We start from the raw sequence: 12,164 nt of genomic DNA, 5'->3' as shown, positions 1-12,164 counted from the left end.
AAGTCGTGCATTAGCAGTACTAGGGTAGAAATAGCAAGAGGGCTTACAACAGATTGAGGGACAAAGACACGAGCATTCATAAATAGTTTCCTTTCTTTTTTAAGTTTTAATAAGGTGGCACAGCATTTCTGAAAGCATTGGTAATTGGCAAGTTGTGTGCAGCGGTCAGATACGGGCAAGGAGTCCACACAGACACCTGCAGCACTTCCTAAGGTGGTAACCATGACACGAGGTCCGGCTGACCTTAAAGCCATCAATGTCAGGAAAAGGAGAACTCTTCTTTCTGTAGCTTATATTTGGCTGAGAGAGAGTTCGACGTGTTTGGATACCCGAGCAAACCAAAAATAAATAAATAAAAGGATCTGCAGTTTCTTCTACTTCAATTTTTCTTGCTTGGCAATGAAAGAGAGAGAAACAACAGCTCTCCATTGCTGGTTGGCAAGGTCTCTGTATTGTCAGGTTAAGCAAAACCCTCACCAAAGCACGTGGGTTAGCTTCATGCCTTTTGTAATGTTAAAGCAAATACTAATCCACAAGATTTTAATAAAATGCTTACGAAATATCAAACCAAAGTCAACCAAAACTTGCCAAATTCTCTCTTGCCCAATGCTCTGATGGAACGAATGAAAACATTTGAAGAGAGGTAAATGGATGCATTTTTATTAATGAATGAATGAACAAATGTTTTTCTATTTATGTTTGTTTTGAATAAACAAATATTTTTTCAGGTTTCTGATAAAAATATTTAAATATACAGCATGATTTTTAATATGCATATGTATAGTAAACTGATGACTTCTGGAAAGCTAATATTTCATCTCTTTACAGAGTTATCTTTTGTGTATACGTGATAGGAACACAAATCTGCATATATTTGGAGTTGAAGAAAATTTATCTCTTCAGATTTTCAAACCAATCTTCCTTCTACAGGATGGCAATTTTTCATTGATTTTGGAGGTTTTACATGAACATTTGCAATATTTTGGACAGGTAGTCCATTTATTAAATTCTTGAATAATTTTCAGTAAATTTCTTCAGTTTGTAAAGACAGAGGTACTCAGTCCTCTCATGTTGTCAGAATCTTATGGGTGTTGTCTTCATTACTTTTTTCATTGCTGAGACAAAATACATGACACCCAAAGTTAGAGGAAAGGTTTCCTTCAGCTCACAGTTTGTAGAGGTTTCAGCCCATAATTGGCTGGCTCCAAGGCAGGGTGGCTTGGCCTCAGGGCATCACAGAGAAGAACAGTTCATGGCAGGCAGAAGGCAGCAAAACCAGCAAGCAGCAAAGGAGAACAGCAGCCTTCTTCCTGTCCCTTATAATCTATGCAGGCTACCTGCCCTTAGAGTGGGTAGAACTCACATTATCTACACCCAGAACTATGCCAAATCAATCAGTCTAATTTAGTAATCACACACCCTTGATCCCAGCATCACACACTGTAGATCCAGCCACCTCTGAAAAGATCCACCTTCTATCAGATGAGGCTTTGGGGGTCCATCAAGACCCAAGCCATAACAGGTGTTAATTTCAACAGAGCTAGTTGTACATGACACTTTATACTATATTCAAGAAACCCTGCAACAAATGTTATAGCAGGAAAACTGACAGTGGAAAGGAGGAAGGCCAGAGGAAGGAAAGTAAGAAAGAATAAAACTGAAATGTGGGAATACTTCTTAAAGTCAGTTCTAAGATGCAGTGGACTAAGATGCAGGGAGAAGTAGAACAAGACCTTGAAAGCAGAGCCAAAGGCCCCTGAACAAGCTTTCCAAAGTGAGTGGGAAGGCAAGGCTGGACGCCAGGGCCTCCCAAAAGGGGCATGAGGCTGTCATGTGGGTGCTGCCCCAGGAGAATCAGTGTAACGGGCTGAACTTCTTCCAGGACCTGGGTGGGAAAGAGCATCTACTGCCTCTGGAAGAGGATAAAAGCAGAATGAATTCAAGGGTGCAGACTCCTCTAGTTTTCACCTAGGAGGGAACCAGGCTGCTCATGAGCTGTGCACCTGGGATTTGCTGAGTTTCCTAAGAGCTGCACTCACCATTCCTGCCTTGCCCTAAAATGCTCAGTATTTTGAGTGGCTTCCCATGGGGAAAAGAACATTTAAGCAACGAGATTGCAGCGTCAGGCTGAAGTCCAAAGACCCTCCCCAGTCTTCCTGGGAATGGCAGGGGAAGAGTGGAGGGTGCTTGCTGAGGGCTTGGATGTGTTCCTTGCTAGGCGAGTGTGTTCCCAGTGAGATTTCTGCCTTACTTGGCAAAGAGGAGCTGAGAGCCAAAGAAAAGCAGTAAACCAGCCCTGTAATGCCTAGGCCTTTACTGGCAGGCTGTTAAGGGAAGTAGCACCTGCTGCGTGGCATGGTTCATCTGTGCCCTAGATTCCTGGCTAAAAATAACAGAAAATGAGTTTTGAGAAAACTTTCCTGAGACATAGTTATGCAATATGATCAAAAATATGGTGAATGCTGAAAATTTTATTTTAATGTGTTACCGTAAGGGATGTTGCTATTATTCCCTCAAAAACCTCCCTCTCACTGCAAACACACTTAGCCCAGCATGCTTGCCACTTTCTGAAGCAATTCTGGAAGTCCTCTTTTCTGAGTGTCTTTAGTTGCAGTCTCCTGGCTGCCTTGGTGCCTTCAACCAGTTCAAAATGTTAACCTTTCGTGGTCATTTCTGGGAGAACCAGAAGTCACACTGTGCCAGATCCTGGAAATCAGATAAATTAGAATGTTATTTGACAAAAATCACCATAAACATTTTAAGTTGGTTCAGGACATCAAAGCTACCATGAAAAGGCACTCACTGAAGAGGAATCCCAGAACTGCTTCAGAAAGATTAGCAAGAGTATCCAGGTAAGGGGAAGTCTTTTGAGGGGGATTAGTGGTGATGTGTCTTTTACAATAACACGTGCTTTTACATTTTTATTTAAATATTCATGCATTTTTATCACATCTCATATATGTTAGTAGTCTCATTTCTGGAACAACTTGATCATTGCTTAATTAATTTATGAAAGGTGTGAAACCCTCTTGTTTCATTGCAATCATCTGAAGTTTTGTTGGTTTGTCTGCTTATTCTATTTTGCAATTTTTACACATGAAGTGATGCATTTCTCCTTTCATCTCTTCTTTGGCTACCTGGCTAATGTGTCCTGCTTCCTCCTGTGCGACACATGCTGGGCAATAGCCACTTTGACCTCTTGTGCATTCTGTGACAGTGGTGTCCCCAGCCTTCACTGCTGATGGCTCCTCTTCTTAATAAGGGCAAGCTGCATTACAGGCACCATTCTCCTCTACCTGAGGCCATTTTCCTGCTTCCAAACTTTCTCTCCATCTCATGAGGCATCTCCTAAGGTATCTTTACGTGGATTCCCTTCTAGTTACACGGATTCCCATCTAATTCAGAGCCTTCATCACCTGGGCCCTGAATTGGTGGACCTTGATTTTCCCTGTGATGATGATAATTAAGAAGACTTCTGCCTACACTGCGATATTTTTTTCTTCAACTCCTTAAAATCTTCCTATTGTGAATTCCTGCGTGGATTGCTTGACGCTTTTTCCTGCTCCTCCCCTTTCCCCCCTCTCAACCCCCCCCACATGCGTGTGTAGCATGAACTCCCAAGCAGGGCAGGAGGAAGGTGCGGGAACAGGACACTGGCCTTGGGTGCAAAGGTCCAGTGGCAGCCAGAAACTCAACAGTTACGATAATACTAAAATGCAATATTCAAAAAATGGAAGTCAGTACGAAAAATTCATGAAGAAAAAATACCAAACGTTTAAATATAAACTTTTAAATATCAAGCATGAAAGGAATAATAAAGGCTGTTGTTCATTCATGTCACGCCCCTGTGTGCTTGTGCGGCCTGGAGCAGCTCCCACCTGCCTCAGTCTCTGCCTTCGGGCCCGGATGTGTGGTTTGCCACACAGCAAACAGATTGGGCAATGAGGGGCCTCAAAAGCCTTCGCTTTTTTCACTCCAGAGCATTCATTAACTTCTTCCTGTGGGTTCAAATGCAGATGGGCACTTTGATGCGTGTTCCCAGCAGCACACCTTTCCCATCTTGCCTCTGAACCCAGTGTGGCTCAGCACGAGGGAGCTGGCTCACCGCCCCGACACCCACGGCCCTCACTCCAGCCTGGTGCCCGGGGACTGAGCCAGGCCGACGTCACCTAAGCAAGATGACGGGAGAACTGATGGGCATAACACAAGCATTTGCTGTAAACCGCTCAAGCAGTTCGATAAACATGTATTCATTTCTTCACGTGTTCACTGAGACATAAAGACTCCTCGGTGCAGTACTGAGAGTGCTTTCTATTCTCTCTGCCATGCTGACGCTGGCAGACTGTGGTTGTGGTCTGATTTGATCCCACTCATAAAACACAGGAGGCTTTGGTGCCTCCTGGGTTAGCAGGGGATTCTGCCTCACAATCCCAGCTTGGCATCCTGGCTCCTGTCTCCTTGCCTGCCACATCTCCTGTGCCTGGGCCAGCATTTTGAAGTCTCTGTCCGGTGGGTTAAGTCCCTTCCTCAGCCAGACTCTAACCAGAGAAACAAAACCAATGTAAGCATTAAGTTGCCATTTTGCAAGCTAAACGCAGTCAAATATCAGCAACTGCAAATGGATCAAACTGCCGTTCCCAAGTAAGGGGACTCATGTGAGGAAGGAATGTGTTACCCGGGGGAGGAGTAAGAAACCAAGGTAGGAAGAGGGGACCCCAGAGGTTAAAAAGAGCAGGACACTTCTGCCTCCTGCGGGGAAGAAGGGGTGGCAGGGACCAGGTGACCTGTGGAAAGCCAGCAGCCCAGACCCCTCCCTAGTAGGAGCTGCAGCCACAGGTGGTGACCACTGGACACACAGGGGCCATTGGTGAGACAACCAAGGTCTCACGCTGGCCAATCCCAGCCAAAACCGCGCTGCACAGAACCCTTTGAAGATGAGCAACAGTGTCTGCTTCCCACCCCTCCACCCAAAACAGCAGAGCAAGGGAAGGGCAAGAATGCAGGAGGGAAACCGGGCCCGGAACCAGATCAGCCTGAGCAGGGGCCCATCGTTGGTAGCAGTGTGGCCCTTCTCGCAGCTCCCTGTACATTGTTCAGCAGCATCGGCTGAGAAGGCTCGTAATCTCCTTACCTCACTTCCAAGATTGCAGCGCTCAAAACACAAGGACGTTGTGCTTCAAAACTGCCCCCTTATTATTTGAACTTACTGAAAAGCAAGAGGATTTCTCCCTGGGTATTAAGTATTCCGCCTATCAGTTCCAGTAAAATAATCTTTCGGTTTCCACGAAGTAACAAATAGCAGAGTCACTTGTAGTGACCCCCATTCAGTGCCGGCATCTTGAGGTAGGCATCCATCTTCACCGCCTTTGAACTGAGGCAATTTCACTCTTTTTACCTTCACTCTTATCCATTCTTCTCACTTTCCTCTCTCCCGGAGACATTCTCTAGACGCATGAATGAATGCACGAATGAACAAATAAATGGGCAGCGGGATAAGCATGGGGGGTAGTCAGACATTAGTGTTAGTGATGACGTTCTCGGATCCTTCCCTGGGGATGCTCCCATCTTTCTTTGGATAAAGTTCTAGTATGGTTGACACGGAGTCGTAGATGCAAATTGTGAGCCTCCTCCATGCAATATTTTATCTTCTAAACCACCATTGAAATGTTGAACATAAGCGAGGTGATTTGCTCAAAAAGGAAGTCATCATTGGGGCATTCTTCACTGCAGGTGAAAAGAGTTGTTTGAATGTATCTTCTTTACTTGGCTTTTTTATTAGCCTGAATCATTTGGATGGTCTCAGAAATGTTCACATTAAATGTGCATTCAGCCTTGCAGGATGGTATAAATTCTCCCCTCGATTCACACCCTGTTACCCTACAATATTCCCTACAAAGTTAAATGTTTTATGACTTCCTGTTAATACATAATTAGGCTTTGATTTCTTCAAACACAGTTTATTTCCTTTAATAAAATCTCACAAGCTCTTCAAAATCTTCTGCAAAATAAAAGCAGATTAAATTCCATGTTTTAGGTACAATTGTCAATATCAAGGGCGTGAAATTCATCAGGCATCGAAGTCACTGAAGGCGGTTCATGTGCCTCCTTTGGATCGCCTGAAGATGAGTAATGCTTAGAAAATAGAATTTGAAATAGCTACCGTTGGAACTATCAAGTTATTCCCCCAAAAGTTCATGTTCCTAAATCATCCTTTAAAAATAAAAATTTAGGACCAGAGACTTACCTACTGGTCCCTACTTTACACATAATGATTCTGTTTTAGTCACTGTCTAGCTGTGACAAAATACCCGAAACCAGTGAGTTAAAGGAGGAAAAGTTTACTGTAGCTCGCAGTTCACTGATCCACAGTGCGCTGGCTCCATGGTGGTGGGAAGCGGAAGGGGTGGAGGGCAGGAGGGACAGATACTGCTCCAGGCCACGCCCACAGGACCCCAGCTCTTCTTTGCCAGGCTTCGCCTCCCAGCTGCACACCCAGCTGTAATCCCACCAGTGGGCTGACCCAGTACCTCACAACAAGATCCGGTCACCTCCCAAAAGTCCCACCTGGGAAGGAACCCGTGAGGCTCTGGGGAACATCCCGACGGGAGCCATAACAGATCTCTCCAGCTGGTGTGATATGCTATCATAATGTCTTCCAACCATGCATTTACAAGGGCTGAGCGGTAGCTCATCTTATATATACATTTACATCTATATATTTACAGAGCTAAATTATATAGTGCTTTGACACAGGAAGTGATTATTTTTAAGAGGCCATAATACAAATATGTTCTGCAACTGTAACTTGGCAAAAGCCATTAAAAGTTATCATACCGGCCGCCCCTGCCCCCTTGCCGCTGTCGTGCGGAGGAGTCAGGTGTCTGGCTGCCGGCGGGACTCATCTCCCGCTGCCTGGGACCCAAGTCAGCGTCCTTCGGAAACACAATGTCCCCCAAAAAGGGAGGTGATGGAATTAAACCACCCCTAATCATTGGAAGATCGGAACCTCACTGAAAATTGGTATTGTTGAATTGCCAAATGTTGGGAAATCTACCTTCTTTAATGTATTAAGGAATAGTCTGGCTTCCGCAGGAAACTTTCCATTTTGCCCTACTGATCCTAAAGAGAGCAGAGTTCCTGTGCCAGATGAAAGATTTGACTTTGTTTGCCAGTATCACAAAACAGCAAGCAAAATTCCTGCCTTTCTAAATGTAGTGGATATTGCTGGCCTTGTGAAAGGAGCCCAGTGGTCCGGGCTTGGGAAATGCCTTTGTATCTCATACTAGTGCCTGTGATGGGATCGTTTATCTAACATCTTTTGAATGATGATCTCATTCATCATTCAATGATGCATTTTGAAGATGATGATCTCACCCATGTTGAAGGAAGTGTGGGTCCCATTCGAGGTATAGAAATAATTCATGAAGAGCTTCAGCGTAAAGAGGAGGAAATGATTGGGCCCATTACAGATAAACTAGAAAAGCTGGCTATGAGAGGGGAGATGCAAAACTAAATATGACATAATGTGCAAAGTCAGATCCCAGGTTATCGATCAAAAGAAACCTGCTTGCTTCTATCATGACTGGAATGATAAAGAGATTGCAGTGTGGAATAAGCTCTTATTTTTGACCAGTGGTCGGTCTACTGAGTTAATCTTTCTGAAAAGGACTGTATTGGAAAGAAAAACAACTGGTTGATAAACATTAAAGCGTGGGTAGACCAGCATGACCCAGGAGCCTTGGTCGTTCCTTTTAATGGGGCCTTGGAACTCAAGGAGGAGAATTGAGTGCTGAGGAGAGACAGACGTATCTGGAAGCAAACGGGGCACAAAGAGCTTTGCCGAAGATCATTAAGGCTGGGTTTGCAGCACTACGGCCAGAATACTTTTTCACTGCAGACCCGGATGAAGTACACGCATGGACCATCAGGAAAGGGAGGAAGGCGCCTCAGGCTGCAGGAGGGATTCACACAGATTTTGAAAAAGGATTCATTATGGATGAAGTAATGAAATCCGAAGACTTGAAAGAGGAAGCTTCTGAGAAAGCAGTCAAGGCGGCTGGGAAACACAGACAACAAGGCAGAAATGATATTGTTGAGGAAGGAGATATTATCTTCTTCAAATTTAATACACCTTGGCAACCAAAAAAGAAATAAAACTTTTTAGATATTGCTGAGATAAACATACAACTTCCAAAAGGAGCATGGTTTTTTAAATTAAAATTTCTGAAAACTGAAGGAACAAATAAAGTTGGGGTCATGGAAATCTTTTACAAAGCAATTTTTATTGGTCTTAAAATTACAAAACACTGTGCACCTCCAATGAAATGTTACTAAATGTGAACAGCCTTGCTTTTCATGTGATTAAGACCCTACTTCAAAATTTATATTCCATTAAGATTTAAGTAAAGAAAGATGTTAGCCAGCTTGGATTGACAACAACCTAGAAATTCAAACTTTTTTTTTAACATGTATTTGCTTTTTAACAAATTCTTTGGATTTATAGCAGAAAATGTGATTTGTTTTTCCCAAATGACACTCATCGATATAAAAAGCATTTTAAATGTCAAATGGGAGAACATTTTTAAAGGAACTTCAACATGATTGTGTTAGGATTTCTTGCTCTTCAAAGTATAAAGCTGCTGGCTAAAGTTCCAAACGTTTTTGCCTTTCGTTAAATAAGTTCTAAAGCAGAGTTTTTATTCTGTGGACCTCACTAGACTTTCGTATTGAATGTAAATATTTGTGTGTCTCTTATTGACCCAGTCTTTACTAGCAAAATCAAGAGGCAGCTTTGGCTGGAGCAGGACCTAAGGGGCTTAGAGGAAAAAGAAAACCGCTTCCTGTTTGCAGTAGGAACAGATCAGGGCTAGTACTGCATCTCACTGCTCAGGTCGTGAAATTTTCCCATTACAAGTGATAGAGCTCTTCCTCTGCTTGTGGCCTCATCCTTTTCCATGCATCAGACCTCTGGATGAGGGCTTCTTAAGACACTAATGACTGAGATTCTGCAGGTCTGGATGGGGCAAATCTGCACTTTTGTCTGACTTACAGGGGCCTCTGATGTGAGGGAGGGGAGCAGGGGAAATCACTGTTTCACAGCAATAACTCCCATTTGGGCTTTAACGTTGTCAGAGTTCCTTCATGACTTTTTATTTAATGAACTTGATTCTAAACCATCCTGTAAGATGCAGCTGACAGCTTTTCTTCTCTCCATTTTACAGACTGTGGGTTCTCCCCCTGTATTCCCTGTTCCAGTGAACACAGCACCATCCATGAACATGCCTGACAGAAACCTAGCGCACACCCAAGAGCCCCTTAACCCGCACACATCCTGCCACTGTCCATGTCACACAGACTGTCCTGTGCTGTGCGCGTCCTGCTCTCTTCCACTTTGGTGCCTGTGTCTCTCTCTTCCTGATATGCCTGACACTCGTGTTTAGATTTTCCTGAGAAATGTTTCATGAAGTTTAGTAGATATTGAATCAGAAGAGGTTAGCTTTCATATGGCTCTAATGTATTTATCTTTTTAGTGTTCATGAATCCAGTTTCTCCTGTGACTGTGCACATTTTGTGGCATAACTTTTTAATTAGTTGCCATTTTACAAGTGTGTTTGTGTCTGAAACTGTCTTACCCGAAGCACATTAGGCACCGCGGGTGAGAACTCTTCAAGTAGGAACAAGACGCCTCCAGTGGAGCATGGAATCTGATTCCCAGTTCTCTTACCCAAGTTAAACTCCTTCTTGTTTTCCCAAGTGCTTGACACTCCTCTGCTTTTAAATCTCTCCATGTGGCTCCTTAATTTCTGCACCAGACTCGCCGAAGCTGTGGTCTAACAAGGTGAGCTGCTCTTCTGAGAAAAAGTTATTGCTAATAAATATAATTACTCCTTTTTTGTAAAATTTTACGAAGAATGTAAGCTAGGCTTTTGCTAAATTGCCAGGCTGACTAGTGTTAAAATGCACCTGATGTAATTTCCCCTAATATCTACAATTTGCATCCTCCTTTTAAAAAGCTTTTTTCTGTAGACTGCTTGGCGATTACTCCCAGCGCAGCTGCCAAACCTCCTTCATCAAAACAGGGAGGGGAGGAAGGGCCTTGGTAAACCCACCCCTCCCGGCACTTGGAAAGAGTCACAGCACCTGGAAAACCGGAATTCAGAGGTTTGCTCAGCTCCGTTATTGAGAGGTAAAAGTTTCGCTTTTTGTGCCCTGTGATGTGTTAGTAAGACTGAGTTCTCCTGGCGGGCAGGCTCAGGGTTCTGTGCTCCCTCTCAACCCTTCGCAACCAGCTCCTCACAACATATATTACAACACCTTGCTAACCTGTGGGTTGTTTTCTGAGACCATGCACATACTGACCCAAAGCCAACCTTAGTGAGGACTCTAGCCACAGACATTACATTAAGAGATTTTAAATCTTTCTATGCCTCAGTATTTCATCGGCACTATGGAGGTGCAAACACCACCTAACTTGCTTGTGACTTTAGGGTATGAAGACCAACACAGAAAGTGCCCGGTTAATTGCACTTATTGGAGTATTTTCAGCTGCTGTCAGTGCCCAGCGCAGGAAATCTATTTATCTTGTTCTCTGCTATTGCCCCAGTACTGTGCCTTGTAAGTATGTGGCAGGTGGTAGACGTTCAATAATTTTACTGAATGAATGCATGAAGATTTGGGTAAAGAAGAAAAGGAGAGCTTTGGACATTTTTGTGGAAATAAACTGGATGTGTTTAAAAAAACCTGAACTTTATTGCTGAGCCTGTCGTGAGTTAATTTTGAATAGGACTTTTCATTTTTCTGAGCCTCAGATGTCTCATCTGTACATGATGTAACAACGCCTACCTGCCTTTCTTGGAGGAATGTTAATAGACATAAACGAAGCAACGAACAAGCATATAGAAAAGCAACAGCAAAGTATGTCAGCAATGAAAGTATCCTGGAAATGTAGAGAAACTATCGTCAGATGCATAGTCCTGGACACTAAGACTCTGAGGCGGGCATACAAACATGGAGAGCTGCGGCCAAAGACACGGAATAAAAGAAACAAAGGGAGAAAAATGAAGCCAAAAAGCCAAGGAAGGCTTGCATGTATCAAGTATTTTTGAAACTAATATTGAGGCAAATAATGAGGAAATGTTTGGTTTGGCATGGAAATTAAATTACAAATTTTATGTAATATAAATATATTTTACTGTATTCCTCAAAACCTCCAGGGCTATAATAGTGAAAAGTAAGACAACACTCTGCAGGGTATAAAAATGTGCTCCTAGGCAAAGAATGACATTACTTGATGTTTTGTAGCTAAGCCATTACATTTAAAGAGTGTACTGTGAAGTCCCTCAAGGTTTTGAGATTTGGAGAATGTAGGGCCTCTGCTTTAAAAGTAAAAAAAGATTCTCTGTGTCTTCTCTTTCATAAAACCAAGAACATTCTGAGGAAATAGAAAATCATAACCCTCCACACTTTGCTGTTCGCAATGCCAGGTTTTCAATTCTCCATCAGATCTTTATGGAATGAAAGGAGGTTTAAATAAATAAAATGTACACCTAGTACTTTAGCAGTGATCTTAAATTAAGAAGTTCCAACCAATTAGGAAAACTGCAAGGAAAGATTCATTAAATTAACTTATAATCTTCTCTTCCATAGAATTGGGTCTTTTAATTATGCCTGCTATTAAAAGAATTCACACATTATTAATATCACAGGCGTCCTATTATTCATTGTTTTGTTTATAGTGCTGGGAATCAAACTCAGGCAAGTGCTCTATTGCTCACCCTCACCCATAGTCTCCTGTATTGTATTCTATGTATTAAAATAACAACTTACTTTTGATAATAACAAAAGTTTTTAAATGCCACTCCCTCGAGTTCCCTGGCTCTCAATCCTGGCCACGTCTTAGGGTTACACAGAAACCCTTCCAGATGTACCCTGTGCAGTCTTTCTCCTGAAATCAACTTCAGTTCTTTTGCGGAAAGGGTTAGGTAGTGACGAAGTCCAGCACAGTCCCGGAGGTGCCAGTTTTCACCCAGGCCAGAGAATCGCTCAGGCCTCTAATTCATGGTCTACGAACACCTCGAATTGCAGTCGTTGCCTTTGGCAAGTGAGGAAAAATGATCTTTTATTCTTCTTAATTCGTTTGTGCTTTTTTTTTTTTTTTTTTTTTT

General features: G+C 42.9%; 1 protein-coding gene and 1 pseudogene across 1 annotated transcript in view; both read left to right on the top strand.

Moving 5' to 3' along the window:
• Impg1 (interphotoreceptor matrix proteoglycan 1) overlaps window positions 1-12,164 on the top strand; it is a 109,721-nt gene that overhangs the window by 54,513 nt on the left and 43,044 nt on the right.
• LOC104857753 lies at window positions 6,946-8,154 on the top strand (annotated as a pseudogene).

The sequence above is a fragment of the Fukomys damarensis genome, unplaced genomic scaffold (genome assembly GCF_012274545.1).
Source record: "Fukomys damarensis isolate Sample0158 unplaced genomic scaffold, DMR_v1.0_HiC HiC_scaffold_27, whole genome shotgun sequence".
NCBI lineage: Eukaryota > Metazoa > Chordata > Mammalia > Rodentia > Bathyergidae > Fukomys > Fukomys damarensis.
This window is presented reverse-complemented; position numbering and strand designations above follow the sequence as displayed.